Source organism: Pogona vitticeps, chromosome 1 (genome assembly GCF_051106095.1).
Source record: "Pogona vitticeps strain Pit_001003342236 chromosome 1, PviZW2.1, whole genome shotgun sequence".
Lineage (NCBI taxonomy): Eukaryota > Metazoa > Chordata > Lepidosauria > Squamata > Agamidae > Pogona > Pogona vitticeps.
Window position 1 is genome coordinate 306,954,569 of NC_135783.1, and position 20,257 is coordinate 306,974,825.

General features: G+C 39.0%; 2 long non-coding RNA genes across 2 annotated transcripts in view; one reads left to right on the top strand and one right to left on the bottom strand.

The window, feature by feature from the left end:
- Positions 1-9,545, bottom strand: part of LOC140703198 (uncharacterized) — a 35,524-nt gene extending 25,979 nt beyond the window's left edge. The window contains exon 1 of the long non-coding RNA XR_012082571.2: positions 5,292-9,545. This is a non-coding gene — a long non-coding RNA (uncharacterized LOC140703198). The remainder of the gene's footprint in view (positions 1-5,291) is intronic.
- A 782-nt stretch (positions 9,546-10,327) lies between these two features.
- The window catches only part of LOC140703201 (uncharacterized), a 52,497-nt gene continuing 42,567 nt past the window's right edge, over positions 10,328-20,257 (top strand). Inside the window, exons 1-2 of the long non-coding RNA XR_012082577.2 lie at positions 10,328-18,566; positions 18,661-18,776. This is a non-coding gene — a long non-coding RNA (uncharacterized LOC140703201). The remainder of the gene's footprint in view (positions 18,567-18,660; positions 18,777-20,257) is intronic.

Here is a 20,257-nt window from a genome sequence, read left to right on the forward strand (position 1 = left end):
AAGAATGAGAGAAGACAAAAGAGAATCTCCCACTTGAATTACAATCCATTTATTCAAAATTTTCAAAGTATTACTTCCAGAGCCAAAGAACTGGAACACTGAGCAGTGAAATGTGGTTACCAGTAGCAATGAAGTGATGCTTATGTAAAAAGCAAACAACTAAGCAGAAGGTTGTGATAGGCAGCCAATGACTCAGAAAGGCAGTTCAAGCAGAGGAAGCTTGGTTTTCCAAAATGACTCAAGAAAGAAGATATAGCTAGTAAGGGAGATTGCAGAAGCCCCAGCAAGAGCTGATTAGAGGAGAAGAAATGGGCTTCCCTTGTCAGTTGCCTTCAATCCTGTACTACCCTTCCATAGCAATTCCCTTAAATAGTTGTCTTGCACCATCATGGGATGTGATCCTTAAATATCTAGACTTAAATCTCTCAATTGTGGATAACTGTCGGTCAGATGAATAAGGCCTGATAACAGAATGACTGGGTGTAACAGAGGAAGATAGAATCTCTCTCTCTCTCTCTCTCTTTCACACGCACACACAGGTGTTTGTGTCCAAAAATATACAAACATAAGGATGGAAAAAAGCCAGCAGAACAACCCTTTGACTGGAATACTCAAACTACTTCCTTCCAGGCATTGCTTAATTATTTCTTTCTCATATGAATATTAATTTGAGGCCTAGAAGACTTTCTTTAGAAGGAACAAAACTCATACCACTATAATACAGAGCACATTATTGAGATTTGCAAAGATTTCAGGCCAACATGATAGTCATCTATGCCCCTGGTGATTGCCCCCCCAGCCCCGGAATAAATACGCGAGACAACAGCTTGGATTTAAATGGGCCACACTTTATTTAATTAATACAACCAAAATTCAAATTCTTAAAAACTGTTAGGGGGCCTGCTGTAGTGCGGAAACAGAAACCAGGGGTATCAAAATACCCCAAAAGATCGCCATTGGGCGAGCCCCCGGCCCCCATGCTCCCACTGTCTTACAGACAGCCAGAACCTGGCCGGCCGCTAACAAACACCCCTAGACCTCGAGCCATCTTTAATTGATGACTGTTGATCCAGGAATGGCCCAACGCGTCTTCCCACACCGGCCCTGTGATCGCACAATCGGCAGAGCCGAGAGGTCAGACACGCTGTTGGCTAGGTTGACTTACAAACGGGACTCACCGAGACCACCTGTTTTCCCGCACTACCCGCCAGTGTGACCAAATAAAACCACCTAAAAGCCAACAACCCTTTCAGTAGTGTGGGATAGGCAAAAAATCCCCTCAGCCAAAAGCCAATCAGGCTGAAGGTCAAAAATTCCTATCCGGCCCCTCAAAAGGCGACCACTATAGCCACACTAACATAAGGGAGGGCGGGTGGGTGCCTGAAACGTGAAGAGGGCGAACAATGGGGAGAGCTCACTTAAATAGGCGAGCTCCCCCTCCCAACATGCCCACGTGTCCCCAACGTTCTCGCTTCATCCGGGGACGTTGGGGCAAAAGCCAGCCACGCCGTTCCAGGGCGCAAAACGCCCGTCCGGCGGCTGCTGAATTCTTACTAAATAATTAATTTGGTGATAGCAAACAACAATGACACAGCTGATGGTGTTTTACTTAACATTGCAAAGGCTCCCTTTGGATAGATTTAAGCAAAATCATTACTCATATTTAGTTTTTTCCACCTATTAGGTACCAATCTTTCCACACTAGTTGGTGGAGAGAGGTGATATTCAGAAATACAAAACAGATACTGAATATATACTGTAGTTTCATTAAGTATCTGTCTTTAAGTTACGTTCATTTCCACTACGGCATTTTTAGCTTGAGAATCCAGTCGCTCAGAAATCTCCACATAATGCAGTGTATCAGATCACAGGCCACAGGATAACATCAAACTAGGCTTTGCCTATTTATTTTGATGTTTTGGGGGCTGTTCTTCAGGCAACAGCCAGGTAATAGCAGCCACAATAGACTTTAGACCTTCACAATGATTTAAAAACTAGCAGTAATATATGAAGATACAGTTACAATTGTTTATTTATATAACTTGATGTTAAATGGGCTTCTTTATGAAGAGCACTTCAGAGTCATAGTACAACAGTTGCCAAGGCGCTAATATTGGAAGTGGGGACAGTATCTGAAGGTGTGGGGAACTTGTAGATAGTCATCAGTGTACTCATGCAGGAGTAGCAACTATTCCATGCCATTTAATAGTTAGAAACTATACCTTGACTTCAATTTGGAAATGTCCTCACAATTCATAAAGCATAGGGCCAACTGGATAGCTCAGTAGTTTAGGTATCTGGGTTGGGAGTTCAATTTCATACTGGGCCTCCTCCTGTGAGTAGAACCAGCTTGTGTGGGTTTGGGCAAGCTGCACACTCCCAGAATGCCCCCAGAAGAAGGGAATGGTAAGCCATTTCTGAGCATTCTTTATGTGGAAAGCCCTGAAAAGAGTCAACGTTAAGTCAGAATTGACTTGACGGGACATGATTATTATTGGAGAGAAACGGCAATCTTTCAAAGTCGTCTGGTTGTGTCCTGGGCCCCGTCAACTTACATCAGCAACAAGCATTAAGACAGGGAATCATATAACTAGGCATGTTAGTGTACACAATATTAAATGTTAAAATCAAATCAAAAGAAGAATTGTATCAAATCTCCCTTTGAATCACTTCCTCTACTACAGTTTAGATTTGCTGTCATTTTAAAAAGATCCACTTTTACTCACTAACAAATTCGCAGATTCATATTCCTGGAAATGCTACAATAGCAACACAGTGGTAATTCCCCAAGGCTTACTCCCAGGTAAGCGGATATAGTATTGCAGCTCACATGTAGCTCCATTGTAATGAAATAGTGGTGATATTTTATGCATTTAATTCATTCATGTTTCACATTTCTTGTCCACTGGAAGTGGATGTGGAAATATGGCAGGAACCAATGGCTGATTGCAATTCAAGGTGGATTAAGCTGTAGTAATGCAGTTGTCTAGGAAACTGGAGGAGCATTTCAGTCATCTTTAGATATAACTGCAGTCATCAAGGTCATGTGCTAAGGACTTGTTCGAGAAAGGTGGGGAGGAGAAGGGGAAATTGTGTGTAAGATAGACTGATTCCAAATGCAGAGATATTTGATTTTTTTTATTCCAAAGTGCCCATTATTCTATGGATTGAAGTTATATACAGAGGTGATGAGGAACAGAACTTTATTATGCTTCCTTCCTATACAATCATCAGCACCTTTTTTGATCACTTGCCCAACCCAAAAAATATAAAATTGAAGATGACCTCTGATTCATGTTAAAGAGTGAACTCAGATCAGGTCAGAGCAATTCAAATGCAGAATAGCAATCAATTAATTTATCATTAATCAGATAATTTTTTGGTTTCTTGAATAATATGAAGTGAAAAGTAGAAATAACTTGCAGTATCATTTTCGGGAACCATCCCTCAGCTTTATAAACTAATCTTTCTCTAATGGCCCTTTTTAATATAATTTATAGGTTCATCATTACCCTTTTTGTATTAGTAATTATTTCTAAAATACCAGAGAACCATCTTTTCTCCCAAGGTTCTTCTGTGCACCTGATTTACAGCTAGTCTCATGTTGGACTCTGTCTTTCTGAGGTTTGACATTTCAAAATATTTATAGCTCTTTTACATTAATGCCTTTCTCATGAATCTGAAGGTGACCGTTATTTCTTTCATCTTGTTGCAATTAAATGGATCAACTTTGGCTTTATTATTTCCACTATTTATCTGTGCAGCACATTAAAAAAATTCAAATTAGAAAATGACACAGTACATTGTATGAACTAGAACAATTGCCTTTTCCCTAAAACCACAAGCCATCCTGGATGCATTGGCTAAGAAACAGTTCCATGTGAAAGCACAAAATCTTTAATATTTTATTGATCAGATCTAAACCTTCTGCCCAAAGTGGCAATTAAATTTCAATTAAACTGACTGAAAGCATCATATTAAATTTCAGCACTTTACGAGCTATCAGATAATGCTGCAGGACAAATCTTTAGTATGATCACACTCTTTTCAAATTATATTATCCTGTTCATTCACAATAAAAGTGACAGTTTTAGGTATACTTTCAATATTTCTTGAATATAAGCCCTCTAATGAACACATTTTATTGCCTTTAAATCAATTATTATTGGATGTTTTAATAAAGTGAATTGAGCACTTTGTTTTACACACTGCTTAGAAGTTATTATATTTTGCAGACAGCACAGCAAAGGACTGTATCAGGGTGATAGAAATATCCAAATACCTAACATTGCATTATAAATTTAATCAGCTGCTTACAATGGCAAATATGCTGCCTTGCATTTCACCGCACTTTGCCATCCAATATATTAATTAATAACAGATTAACTCTTCAAGATTTGGATCCTGAGCCTTCCAATACACCTCTTGCATTAATGAGATAAGGTTAAGATAATATAACTGAATTACTGAAATAAAACACTGAAGAGACTTTAAAGATATTATTGCATATTAAGTCTCACACTTTATTACCATATCAACCCTCAGTCCCATGGCTATGTGTCGTGTATCAGCATTTAACCTATTTCAATAAAGAGTAGATAAAAGGTGCACATCATTCAACATGTACACAAGGCAACTTTTTTTAAAAAAAAAAATGTAGTCCAGCAAATATTCCATATAGCCAATTTAACATAAAGCACATCTCCAGGACAACATCACAAACTTTGTCAGACAGTGCATGTGTTGGAAAGAGCAATATTTTTGTGTGTGTTTTTTTTAAGAAAGAAAGAAATTTAACAGCATGCTAAAAGGCTATTCTGATTTTAAAACACTATTTTACACAGAGGAGCTCAGTATTTAGCAGCAATCATTTTTCTGTTACATTGGTTTCATCTTGTGTAGCTTTGCCCTTGTCCATTATATTTTCTCAGGAAAGTAGATTGGTCAACATGCTGGTATAGTTATTCCCCTTATTGGGTCCTAGAAGATGCCCACTGTAATAAAGCAGGACTAAGGGGATGAAAAGGGATGCTTAACCAGGTAACAGTAGACAGTGCCTAACTAACCCCATTATATATAGTGCATCTTTCTCCTTTTAAAAGTGCTGTCAATTTTTCAAGAATGATGAAATGAGTATTCGTTTTCTGCCCTGAGACAGAGAAGCTGTGAACAGAAATGAGAAACTGGCCTCTACTTTTTCTCCTTACTGTCACTTGAACCAGCACGAAAACTGCAAAGGAAAGCTGTATATTTTGCTGATAGCAATCAAAGCATTGCAAAGATAAGATTACCTTGGATGAATAAGTGTGTTTTGTTTTCAGTATGAGCAAACATCTTCTCACTTCACCATATTTCACCCTGGGGAATAGAGTTTTTTAAAAAATAGAAATAATCACGCATATCAGTGAGCAGAAAAGCGGACATTTCAGCCAAGTTATGCAGGGCAACATAATTGGTCTCAGCTGAGGGCACTTTCACACATGACGCTAAAAGCATCTTTCCCCCCCTTGCATTATCCCTCACCAGAAATCAGGAAGTAAAACCCACATCGGCTAAAATGAACATTGAGCTTTTCAATGGCACTTTTCTTCTTACTGACTCGCATTAATTGGAGATGGGGAAAGCTACTTTTTTGGATCCCATTAAGAATGCACCAGTCTTCTGCGGTCTGTAGTCCAAAGTTTACTTTCCCCATCTTTGACATTAATTATATTCACACATGGATAAAAATAGTGAAATAGAGACAGAGCCATGCTGTCAGTATTAGGCATGAAAATGCTTTATTGAAGAGTCACATTCTAAGATGCAAGGCCTTCAAAATCTTAATCCTAAAATCTTGGCATTAATTCCCATCGACTTCAGTACAGCTCCACTCTAGTTATCTCCCAGGCAGAGATGCCCAACTATCTTGATTGTCTCACATTATCATGTCCTGGTTTTGAAACAGCATATTCTTCTCTATTCCTTTCAGAGATAAACATTTAGGGGTGGCGTAGTTTGTACAAATACATCAAGAAGCTCCCGGGTGTATTCAGAGCTGCTTACGAGGGTCACTTGTTTTCCTTAAAATTAAAAACAGTTTCATGCATGCATTTGTGATGTTAGTAGGTTTTGATGCATGGCCGTCTAGGAGGGAAGGAAAGAGAAAATGAGATCTCTTGGCTTCTAACTTCTTTCTAACTGTAAGTCCAGACAATCCTGTGGTTTTTTTTTGGGGGGGGGGTTACTGTCAGCTCCAAGAGTGACCAATCAGCCACCACCCTACATGGATCAAGAATCATAAGTACATAAACCTCTGCACTCTGGAAGCCTCCATGGCATTGCCTGCAGCGAATTCTGTCAAGCACTTTTAACTATTATAGGAGCTCCTTAGTTCTGGGGGAAGACTGAACCATTCCTGAGCCATTAATATATTTCCAAAGTCAACATTAAGATAAAAATGAACTAATCAGATTTCTTGACAGCTGTTAAAACATGCCCAAAATTCTTTAAAGTTGTTATGTAAATCTATTGAATTATCATAATTTGTAAATTTTATCCAAATATCGTGGGACGTGGGAGTGATGAGAAGCCCTACCATTTCTCTTGTGAATGGAAACATAACAGCAACAACAACAACAACATCTTGCAGGTGTAAAAGCTGTCTTCATGGTTTCTTCATTTGAAGTGCAGCACTGTTTAGGCAAGTGAGACTCTTTGAAGGGCCAGCCCTATTAATAGGAAAAACGTAAGGGAGCCCCTTCAAGCAGTAGATGCTGGGGGTTATGGTAGCAGCTTCGTGTGTGTTCCTCTCTAACTGTTCCCCTCTGTTGGAGGAGAACAGAACTGTGTCTGCCTTGCATTCTTTCCTGGTCCCTCTAAATTAGCTTGCTGTCTGAATATGATGATGAACCACCTCCCATAGAATTGAACTATAAAACATTTTCTAGTCTTTGCCTCTTCTTTACATGGTGCCTATATGCGGATCGCCATATTTTCCTTTGACTCAAAGAATAAAACATCTTGGACCAACTCATAATTGTCTTTGGTCAGTAAAATTTAAAATACAGTACATGCAGGTATTCATAAGACACTAAGACCAGTATCATCAGCCTTTCTACAGTGATGTATCTCTCATTGACAACATGCAAGTTCTCTTTCTGCTGCCAAAGAATGAGCAGTAACTACTGGATAGGTGTCTATGGGTGAATTTACCCCTTTTCTACATAATGTACTTCAGAAAGTGAAAAAAGGAAGCTAGTCACAGTCCCACAGTGCTGAATGTAATCCATCACATTCTCTATAAACGAGAGAATATATGTCTAGTGAAACCTATCTAAAATGAGATGCAGCATTAGCAATATGGAAGGCCTCAGCAAGGTAGGCAATAAAAGGAGATATACTATAGTTCCTGACATCAGATTGTTTCAAGCTTAATTTTAGTAAAGTAATAAGGTCAGGGAGAGAAATGCTCAGCAATGCACAGATTGATAGTAGGGAATGGAAAGGACAGAATTCTGTATGTGGATTTAAACTATTTTTTGCTTCCATGGAGGACAAAGAGATGTGCTGGGAACATAAACTTGGCAGATTTTGTACAGTAGTCATAATGGTGCACCACGCTTAAAAAGAGAAACAGCACACTTTTGCCAGTGAAATTCAAATAGACTGTTTTCCTCTTCTAAAGTACATAAATGCAGTCCTAATCAGATTAAGAAAGTGAGGGGGAATGCCAGTGCTATGGAGCGCATCCTGTATACATGTTGAAGTGGTTTATTGCCACTGGACATTCCTCTACTCAAGTCAAAGGGCTCTCAAAATGGACTTTCCCGTCCCTCTTATAGGAGGATTATCCCAAGTTATAGATGTTCCTAATTAGTATGGCATATCCTCCATGCCCAATCCATGTTGCAGACATGTGCTCCTACACTGAAAATTGTTCAGGCCTTCAACTACCACAGAATTCTGCATCTGGCCTTATTACAAGAACTGAGGATACCAATTGGGCATAGCTACTATCAGATCTGCCTTAGTTGCATTGTTGCCTGTTTGTCTTTTCAACATATCAGTGTTGCTGGTCAAAGCAATATGGGTTTTACATACTTTAAAGCAGGAGTGGGCATAAGCCATCTGTGCCCTCCAGATGATTTGGGCTACACAGTGCATAATCCCAGAAATTTTGTATCTGGCCTTAATATGGTAAATAGGAAAGCCAATTAGATTTGCATAAGCCGGGGAGTCTGGAAAGTTTTAAGGATCAGATTGTACTTTTGCACTAGTAAAGAGCAGGCCGGGTAGGTGGGGCTTGTCAGCCATGGAAGGCAGCCCATCTAGGAGAAGGAAAACTCCGATTTCAAACCTCCACTGCCTTGTGGCTATATCCACTCATGGAAAAGGCTTCAGGAGTTAACCTCGAGGCAAAATCCGGAGCTGGAGTCCCGAAGGCAGCATGTGTCGTTCTGCCAACTCCTGCGACATTGCTGGAACCAGTTGTATTGGCTCTTGCCTTTCCATTGGATCATTTCAGCAATGTGGAGAGGGGGGATCTGCTGCTTGGGTAACAACCTATCCTCCACATTACCTTACCCAGGCTTCATGTTCTGGAGAGGACATTCCTCGATTCAGAGCATGTTACCATAGTCTCTTGAGACCGAAGGATGCCTATGATGATCCCAGTGGTCATTGTCAATCAAAATTGTAATAGAAAACATTTTTATGATACTGCTTGCCTATCCTTAATTTAGGAAATGTCTTCTCCCATGCCTTCCCCTTGTTGTGCTCCATAAAGTCTAAGAGCTGTGAAAACAAAGCATTATTTGCTGTGACATTCATATCATTGAAGTTTTTGCATTAATAAGTTTTTATAACTCCCATCAGTTAGTAAAGTGAGAGGCAGCTTATGTTCTGCACGTGGGGCACCTCACCCCAAAATATCAAATGGTGTGCTTCTCTTCTGCTCCAATTGTAAATTACCTATGCAATGAATATGATCGCAATTCAAAAGACTGATGAATAGACAGATCATACATTCATGGCAAATGCATATGTCCTCCTCTTACAGTGTTATCCCTATAGGTACAGAAATATTTCAGTGCTAATGCCTGAAACATGAGACACCAAAAAAAAAAAAAACTGTGCTGTTCCCCCCAGTGTGACCAGCTACAAAACCTACCCAATCTAATTTCTCAGACAGATATTTAGGCAAGTTGGTATTAGAATAAATAGTCAATAATTTCGCTCCCCCAGGCCCCGAAATGAAGATGCAAGACAACAATTCTTTGTATTTAAATATGGGCCACACTTTGTTAATACCAAATTAAATGCCACCAAATAAACGATTTCCAAAACTGAGGGGGCCTGCGGTAGTGCGGGGAAATAATGCCAAATAATTCCAAATCAGTTAATGGGCGAGTCCCAGGCCCCAGGTTCCAACAGTCTAACGACCGGAGGAACCTGGAATGCCTCAATTAAACACCCCGGACCTCTAGCCATCATATTTGATAACCTTTGGTCCGCAAGTGGTCCAGCGCATCAGCCGCCTTCGGCCCTGTAATCACACGATCCCCAGAAACTGTCAGAACTGATGCGCTGTTTGCTTTATGATAATTACAAAAGGGACACACCGTGACAACCAGTTATTCCCGCACTACCCACCAGTGTGACCGATTATAAAAAACCACCATCAAATGCCAACAAACCCTTTTCAAGTGTGGGATAGGCGAAAAATCCCCCCATCCGATGCCAATTAGGATAGAGGTCAAAAATTCCTATCTGGCCCCATAACAGGCAACCCCAACAGACACACTAGAAAGAGGGTGGGCAGGTGGGTGCCAAAATCGAAAGAGGACCAGCTTGCGAACCGGCACTTCCTTAAATAGCACCGGTTTGCGCCAAAAGGTCACGTGGCCCAGGTTGCCTGCTTCTCCTGGGGCCGGGAAAGCAACAAACGCCACGCAGATCAATGGCCCGTTGGTGCCACTCCTGCGCGTGCACACTTCTCTTAAGAATCCCCTGCCTTTAGGTGCACAATCAGTGTACTGTCTAATAAAATGCTCTCCGAGTTAGCACTGTGGATGCTACATGCCATGAAAGATATGGAATATATAGAGTGCTAAAATAATTAAGAGAGCTGTAGAAAAAGCAGCCATGAGGATGTGCATTGTGATTTGAAAATGAGGTTTTAACAGCAGTTTACTAAAACTAATTGTAAAACTGTCAGTCAGCTCTCCAGCCGACTCCGGAAGCAAGGCCACTGTACATTAACATTGACTTGCAAAAGAATCTCTTTCATGCCTGACAGTTTAACCTTTTATACAAATGATTAAAAATCCCATACAAAGGAGGGAAATATTTGGTTTGAATTATGTAGAATGGCGCAGTGTGTTAACGTGACCAGTAATGGCATTTGCAGATCCTATTACTTGTTCTACCTTTATTTTACATTTTTTGTCTTTTACATCCAGTGTAACCCATTGGCTTAGTAACTGTTAGTCAAAATAATAATGCTTATCACTATGGTGGTAGCTTGCCAAATTCTGATTTTCAGGAATTATATTTTACAGGAGTTGTAAAATCAATATAAATCCCCATTATAAATGTTGTGAAGAGTTCTTGTAAGTTGCTACAGAGGCAAAAATCAGTTGCTTACAGTTGAAGTGAAATGTGAACATCTAAGAGAAATGTAAATATAGGGGGAAAGAGACACATGCATTCAACATAAGGCATCACACAATACCACGCCATACTGTATACCAACAACCCTGATACAAGGAGGTGTCAGGTATCATGTACCAGCAGCAACAATGGCAGCAGACAGACAACATAGATTTTCCTCCATGGATTCAAATTGGCTTGGTTGACCACACAGAGTAATTTTCTGTTTGTGTTATTAGAATATGCTGAAAGGTTAAAGATTACTTGAAATTATAATGCTTTTACTGTTAAATGAGGTATTTTAGAGATATTCTCTGTTTTTGAATGTGCCTTTTTAAGCTTTCAGCCTCTGCGTTTCTAAAATATAATTAAAACATTCTTGTTGATATTTTTTATTATAGCTTTTTGTATATACTGAATATAGACACAGTGTAGATAAACAAAGCCTGCAGAATAATACATGCTGATGTTGCCTGGAATAATTGCAGCAATGAAAAGCTTCATACCATGAAACCCAGATGAATTTTGATATGAAAGGTAATGGTTGTCTGATTTCATACTGAACTTAACCCTTTTGGGATAAATTTCTGCTGCTATGAACACAGGCTTCTGATTTTTTCCCCTAGAGTCTTTTTTTAAAAAATTAACATTTTATTAGTTTTTCACTATATCTACATTCAATTTGTGCTTCTTAAACATTGTGTTACATGGGTTTGCTTATAATTATCTATTTCGCATTTTGGTGATTTAATCAGTATTAAAAGTGTGCTGCTTATATATACCGCCCCATAGTGCTTCAAGCACTCTCTGGGCAGTTTACCAGTTAATTATGAAGGCTACACATTGTCCCCCCCCCCCCAGTGAGCTGTATACTCATTTTACTGACCTTGGAAGGATAGAAGGCTGAGTCAACCTTGAGCCGGCTACCTGGGATTGAACCCCAGGTTGTGAGCACAGTTTTGGCTGCAGTACAGCAGTTTAACCACTGCACCAACAATGTTCTCAAAATCCTCTAGTAAAATACCTAATAAAAACAATTCTAGTTTCAAATCTATATAAATTTGAGGCAATTTAACTGACCGACTTTGTATTTTATACCAATAATAATTAAATAAATTCCTAACGCATACTAAATGTTATCTAAAGCATTTTATATAAATTTTCTTTATATAATTGTTTGGCCATTTCTATCTCCACATTTTCGGTCATGTTTAAATCAATATTATATCTAATATATGTTAATTAAGTACTATTTGTTTTACCTCAACTTAAGAACCACCATGTTATGCCTTTACCCTGATTAGTGATCCCTTATTTCAGTTTAATTCCTTTTCTAATATATAAGATATATCCCCTTACAGTTCCAGAAGTTAGGTGTATACATGCTTTCAATGTTGAGGCCCACTTGATATTTTCTTCCTTTACATCTTTCTAAGTAACTCCTTCTCTTGTTTATCTTTTCCCAATTCTTATTCCTATCTCTCTAAAAATTCTGCCATCCCTTCTATCATCTGGGATCATTATATACATATTGCCTATCTCCAATAGATCTTCCAGGCTATTTTTAATTAAATCTTCTGGTTTTCTCCCCTTATCTTCCTTTAGCACACCTAGGACTCTCCTTGTCTCCAGGGTTAGAATTAGATCTCCTAAATTTTTTCCTCTGATTTCCTCCAGCCCCTCCTTTGGTTGGCATACATAATCCACCACCCTCACATTTTCTTGTTCATTATTCCCTGTCTCCTGTAGAATATAGTCCTTCCTTAACTGCTCATTGAATGATTTCACCTCTTCATTGTGGGACCTCACTAAAATTGCTTGAAGAGTAGATTTTGTTCCATCCCAAAATATCCTTGTTGTAGCATTATGTGCCAAGATGTCAAATAATTGTATTCCAAGTGAAAGTTTCTTAAAGTAATCAATCCAGTTCCATCAGTTTCTTAAAGTAATCAATCCAGTTCCATCAATAATGGCTTCAACAAGTCAATTTTAATAGATTGATAATCTTTAGCATTAAATTTGAATCCAGTCTCAGTTGTAAAGTGACAGTCCAGTTCACTCAATATTTGTATTCATGGCCTAATGTCTTTTGTAATCCAGCCCCAGATGTGGTCAATTCCAATATTAATTCTGACCCAGCCTCTGTTCCAGTCAAGTTCAGAATCCAGGATACATCCAAATATTTTTATTGGTCCACATAGGTCCACGTTAGCCAGATATATATTCCAAGATAAATTGTCTTTGTACAGATCTCAACAAAGTGCAGTATAAAAATTCCGCTTTGGCAGGATTAGACTTTCCAGGGTTAATTTGTCTATTCTTCAGTCAGTTCTTGGAGGGGGGAAGGGAAGTCAAAAAAATTATAAGCTTAAGACAGCCATAGAGTGTTCAAGGTCATTGTTCTAGGCTTTTTGCCAATGCTGAAGAGATAGCCATAACATAGCCATAATTTAACAAGTTTAATTCCCAGAGTTGTTTAGCTAATAATGATTTAAGAGAAAGATTTCTTAAATTTCTAACACCAAAGTAATACCAAACTTCTTTCCCTTGAAGCATAACTAAATGTCTAATTAGTGCCCAATTTATTTTCTTGTGTTTCCTTCCCTCTCTCCAGATTCACCACTACTCTATAAGTGGTGGGAAGAAGAGATGCCTATTTCTGTTGCAGGGATTATCTCATCCAGGGATAGTCATAAAGAGGTATAGTTATAATATATTATCTAACCCAGAGATAACATCAATATTAATTAGCTGATTTATTGCATCTCTATTTCTGGCTGCCAACAACTTGCAACCTGCTTGTTTCCACCCGCTGGTTCACTGAAAAGTTTCCCGGATCAAAAGGGGGTAACTGCCATGTCCCCCCCCCCCCCGTGATCAACAGGCTTCTCCCCCGATTCACCACCTCTTTGGGGTGGTTTTAACACTCTGTTGTTGTTGTTTAAATGTTTAGTTGTGTCCAACTCTTCGTGAGCCCATGGACCACAGCATGCCAGGCCCTCCTGTCTTCTATTGCCTTCCGGAGTTGGGTCAAATTCATGTTGTAGCTTCAATGACACTGTCCAACCATCTCGTCCTCTGTCCTCCCCTTCGCCTCTTGCCTTCACACTTTCCCAACATCAGGGTCTTTTCCAGGGAGCCTTCTCTTCTCATGAAATGGCAAAAGTATTGGAGCCTCAGCTTCAGGATCTGTCCTTCCAGTGAGCACTCAGGGTTGATTTCCTTTAGAATGGATAGGTTTGTTCTCCTTGCAGTCCAGGGGACTCTCAAGAGCCTCCTCCAACACCACAATTCAAAAGCATCAATTCAGCTTTCTTCCATACAACACTACTGGAAAAACCATAGCTTTGACTATGCGGACTTTTGTCGGCAAGGTGATGTCTCTGCTTTTTAAGATGCTGTCTAGGTTTGTCATCGCTTTCTTCCCAAGAATCAGGCAGCTTTAATTTTGGGTCTGCTGTCACCATCTGCAGTGATCGTGGAGCCCAAGAAGGTAAAATCTGTCACTGCCATCATACTTTCCCCTTCTATTTGCCAGGAGATGATGGGGCCAGTGGCCATGATCTTAGTTTTTTTGATGTTGAGCTTCAGACCGTCTTTTGCACTCTCCTCTTTAACCCTCATTAAGAGGTTCTTTAATTCCTCCTCACTTTCTGCCATCAGAGAGGTATCAGAGGTTGTTGATATTTCTTCCAGCAACCTTAATCACGGCTTGGGATTCCTCCAGTCTGGCCTTTTGCATGATGTATTCTGCATATAAGTTAAATAAGCAGGGAGACAATATAATGCCTTGTGGTACTCCTATCCCAATTTTGAATCAATCAATTGTTCCATATCCAGTTCTAACTGTTCCTGTCCCATGTATAGGTTTCTCAGGAGATAGATAAGATGGTGAGGCACTCCCATTTCTTTAAGGGCTTGCCATAGTTTGCTGTGGTCCACACAGTCAATGGCTTTTGCATAGTCAATAAAGCAGAAGTAGATGTTTTTCTTGAACTCTCTGGCTTTCTCCATAATCCAGCGCATGTTAGCAATGTGGTTTCTAGTTCCTCTGCCTCTTCGGAAACCAGCTTGTACTTCTGGGAGATCCCGGTCCACATACTGCTGAAGCCTACCTTGGAGGATTTTGAGCATAACCTTGCTAGAGTGTGAAATGAGTGCATTTGTACGGTAGTTGGAGCATTCTTTAGCATTGCCCTTTTTTGGGGAGTGGGATGTAAACTGATCTTTTCCAGTCCTGTGGCCACTGTTGAGTTTTCCAAATTGCTGGCATATTGAATGTAGCACCTTGATAGCGTCATCTTTTAAGATTTTAAATAGTTCAACAGGAATGTCATCACCTCCTCTGGCCTTGTTGTTAGCCATGCTTTCTAAGGCCCACTTGGCTTCACTCTCCAGGATGTCTGGCTCAAGGTCAGCAACTACACTATCTGGGTTGTCCGGGATATCCAAATCTTTCTGGTATCATTCCTCTGTGTGTTCTTGCCACCTCTTCTTGATGTCTTCTGCTTTTGTTAGGTCCCTCCCATTTTTGACCTTTATCATGTCCGTCTTTCTACAAAATGTTCCTTTAATATGTCCATTTTTCTTGAACAGATCTCTGGTTTTTCCCTTATTTTCCTCTATTTCTTTGCATTGATTATTTAATAAGGCCCTCTTGTCTCTCCTTGCTTTTCTTTGGAAGTCTGCATTCAGTTTTCTGTAACTTTCCCTATCCTTTCCCTATCTCCCTTGCATTTTCTTTCTCTTCTCCTCTCTGCTATTTCTAAGGCCTCGTTGGACAGCCACTTTGCTTTCTTGCATTTCCTTTTCTTTGGGATGGTTTTTGTTGCTTCCTCCTGTAGAATGTTACGAGCCTCTGTCCCAAAGTTCTTCAGGCACTCTGATCACCAAATCTAGTTCCTTAAATCTGTTCTTCACTTTCACTGTGTATTCATAAGGGATTTGATTTAGATTATACCTGAGTAGCCCAGTGGTTTTTCCTGCTCTCTTCAGTTTAAAGCTCTAGGGGGTCCCAAACAGGTTGGAATTCAGTCCAGAAGCTGGAGCTCCATCCTCCTCCTGCTGTCTTGTCACAGAGTCAAGCTGGAGGTCTATAGGAGAATGTTCAGGCTTCAGACTCCCTGTCTTGACAGATACTGTAGATTGGTTGTACATGAAGCTACAGTTAGATGTGATATTGAAATGAAGCACTTCTAGGTAGAAGTCTTCAAGTGTCTTTCTTGGTCCATGTCCAGTTTTGAAGTTTCAATCTGTGGATGAGGTGGAGGTATAATGAGAAAGCCAAAGGTTTGTTAGAAACATGGGGATAAGCCGAAGACTTCATTGAAATATCATTGGAAGCAGATGGTTGTCACTTATTTTGGAAGAAGAATTAGTGCAGTTTTTAAAGTGAAATAGGAAATTCAACAGAAAATTGGGAGCATCTTATCCTCCAGGTGGGATTGTTTAGATGTTTCAGTTTGTTTGGGTGAAGAATGAAGTAGATTTTGGCAAGGAGCTACTGTCAAACTGGCAGCAGAGCAGTAGATGGGTATGTGTAAACCAAGCTGAAGAGCATCCAGTGAACTTGTTTTTCTGGAACGTATACATTGTAGACAAACAAAACAAGGTACTTCAATAGGCACAGAGGTCAGGACAATCAATGGCTGCTAGCTATAAAAAATGCATTGGGACTTCTGTATTTCATATTGAAGACTGTAACTACCAACTGCTGGGGACAAAAATGCTATATGTTCTTCCTGAAAATATTGCTTTTTTTGGGGAGGGGGGGACTATAGGGACTACAGCTCCTAGAATCCCACAGAAGTCCAGGACTGGGGAACTAAATGCATTTTTCCAGGCTCTGTGTCCAATAGGACTTATGTTCATGTTATGGTTCTTTACTGTTCTATGCTTCTGCTAGTTCAGTAAGCTATACTACTAACTTTTTTCTTCTGATGATTATTAGGTGCTTGGAAGGGACTTTGTATTATTCCTTGGCATTGTTTTTAATAATGTAAAGTCTAATTTTATTGATTTTTTGTTTACATTTTAATGGACCCTTATGCTGCTGTTGAAAAATTTGTTGCATTCGTTTTATAGATTTTTTTTTTATTGGTTCTGCTGGCAAGTGGCTTCAGTTGCTTTGGCAAAAATGTAAATTAGATAGATAATGAAATAAATAAGCCTCATGGAGTCATTACTGTAGTGGAGAGGCAAAGCATGATTAGCTATAAACTGAAGATTGAGCAACTTCTTCCAAGGATGGGAATTGTTCTTTCATTAGAATGGAATTCTTAGGCAATTTGTGTGGCTTCTTTTCTGGTCTCTAACATGCTGGATGAGAACTCATCGCCCTCTGTTGTAAGAACTTCTCCAATGAAGTTACAAGTTTACAAGCCATGATGGGAATGTATACAGTGGTACCTCGATTTACAAACTTAATCCGTATCGGAATGACATTCGTACATCAAAAAGTTCATAAGTCGAGGCAAACTTTTCCATAGGAATGCATTGAAAACCATTTAATCCATATCTGCTGGGTTTTGTTCATATGAGAAGGAGCTGTTCGTAGGTAGAGGCATTACTTCCCATAGGAAATAATGCAAAGCTGGTTAATCCGTCCTCTACCACTAGAGGGTGAATTTTTAAATTTTTTCTTCTTTTGACCTAAGATGAACTTAGGTCAAAAAAAGGGCAGGAAAGGTTTCTTTCTCTTTTTTTGGTTTGTAGGTTGAGGCTCCGTTCGCAAGTCGAAGCAACCTTTTGCAAACTGAGCTGTTCATAACTCAAATCGTTCGCAAGTGGAGACATTCATAAGTCAAGGTACTACTGTAATCTCCAGGCTTAAAAGGAAGATACTATCTCAAAATGCCAGATGCAGGATAAAGGTATCAGGAGACAGATATCTAGTTGTCTCATGTGCTCCCAGAGACTGGGGCCACAGTGAGATACAGGAAGTTGGACTAGATGGGTGCTTGGCCTGATCCAACAGGGCTCTTATGTTCTTAAGTTCTGTCTCTGCCTTCTTCACATTAAAATCAAATTCACTTGCTTGCCATGTGTCTGGAACAAATTTAACCAAACTCTAGACCACGCAGGGCAGACAGGTTTTTTTGTACCTAATGTCAAACAAAGGTATTTTGGATCCTGAACATCAGATAAGCATTGGGTTCCCTCCAATAAAAGTGAAAGGATAATCAAATATTTCTTAAGTGGTGGGAAAGAAAATAGTATTTGAAAACTCATTGATTATACCTGCTTCACAGCCAGTCTCTCATCTTTCTTCTTCCTCTTCCTCCTGAATCCTTGAATCATAGCATCAACCTGGACAGTTGACAGTATAAAGTGAAATTCTTATTATTTATTACTAGAGCAGCAGTTCCCAGGCTTGGGTCCCAGATGTTCTTGGGGACTCCGAAGCCTTCATCGCTAGCTCACTGGCCAGGATTTTAGTCCAAAAACACCTAGGTTACCCAAGGGTTGCCTACAGTTGGGAACCACTGAAATAGATTGTGTACATAACAGGATCAATAAACTCCTACTTCAGATTAATGCCAATATATAAGATACATACTAATACTGATCCAACACTGATTCAAAATGCAAATACAGAAGGGATGGTATCTTCTTATTCTCAGCTGAGAATAAGTGGATACTATCCCTTCTGTACTTGCATTTTGGATCAGTTTTGGAGCTGGTATAGACCAAATGAGATGCTAAAGTTCTAAAAGCTTAGTATGTATCTTATATGTTGTCATTAATCTGTACTAGGAGTTTCTTGATCTTGTTATGTGCATTTTCATTAATATTTTATATTGTTAACTGTATAGATAAGAAAAAAGAGCTGTAGCTTTCCCAAGTTAGCCGTTTCTAAATTAATATTATTTTTATTTTATGTGTAGTTCCTGAAGAAGACCACAGCTGGAACACGTCGAGCCTGAGCTGTTTAGGTAAGAATAAAATCGGCATTGTCTGTAACTACCACTTATATATTTGTTGTGGGAACATTTGTACCCATACCAGCTCTCTGTATATGTTTTTCAGCCCTCATCTACAAGGACAGTAAATTACCCAGAGAGTCTATATGGACATTAAGAGCTCATAAGCTGTGGAAGTTCAATTCATTACGTGAGCAAATAGGAGAAGCTACATAATTTAAGGTAAAGGTTACAGCTAAATATGTGGCCACATTCATTGGTTTTCTGTGTTACCTCTTAATTCCAATAATGCCTGAAAAGAGAGAGATGACAAGACAATAGCTTACACAAAAAACAGGTATTTTCTATGATGCTCCTACTACACTGGTGGCAGAGTAGAAGATGGGTAGGTGTAAGACTACGTGGGCAGGAAAGTGGCTGGGCGTATGTGTGCATTTGCGGGTGTTCCTTCAGCCCTCGAAAATGTTGAAAATATATGATGTGGCCCTCATGCTGAAAAGTTTGGAGGCCCCTGTACTAGATGTTTGAGCTGCTGTTACTTCTACAAGCTTTTTATTGCAATTAGTGGGCAAAAGAAGGAACGTACTCCAAACAGTACACGCACCATCTACCCTGTGGAAACCTTCTATTGAAAAAACATGGAGGAAACATCACAACCCCTTCTTTCCAGACATGCTATTTGTTCGCATGCGAACAGCAAGAAATTTTCCCAAGAAAAAAGAATGATGAAAAATATGTCAGTTAGGGTAAAGGAAAACTGTTATAAAGTAATATGGAGATGGTATTTAACAATGAAATTGAATACATTGGATAAAACATTATTGAAGGGAAATGGTTTTAATGGGATTTGGAAGCCTTATCTACAATATCTATTTACAAAGATTATACCCCAACACAAGAATCATTATATTTTTGGAAAGAGATGGGGCACATAATATAATATAAATTAAGATAAAACATATTAAGGAATATATATATATATATAGAATACACACACATATAAACAGACATATATACATGGATAGATAGATAGATAGATAGATAGATAGATAGATAGATAGATAGATAGATAGATAGATAGATAGATAGATAGATAGATAGATAGATAGATAGATAGATAGATAGATAGATAGATAGATAGATAGATAGTTATATACATACACACACATACACACACATGCATATAAAAATTAATATAACAAAATATAACAAAACATAAATGACAAAATCACAATCAGTAACCCACCACCATCGGGAATATAAATTTATTTAGTTTAGAATATATATATAAACGTATATTCCCAATGGTGGTGGGTTACTCTGTATGCGTTGTGATTTTGTCATTTATGTTTTGTTATATTTTGTTATATTAATTTTTTTAAAATTATATATAAAAAAAGAAAGAGAAATTTCCCCAAGAGGTTGGCTAAAGATTCTCAGACACTATGTGTATCATTACTGCAGCCCATTGTCAGGAATGATTGATTCAATCATTGTATCCTCTTTTCTGATCTCAATCTTTTAAAAATTTGCAAGGCAATGGAAGCCTACCATAGGAGATATGATATTATCTACCATAAATAACTTCATCTCTTTTGGAAAAGTGATTATTTTCCCTTCTCAACTGCTTTTCTGATCTAACAATTCCACACAGGCAGAAGCTCCAATACAAACAGAAGCTCTTCTGATCTGAAAAACATCTC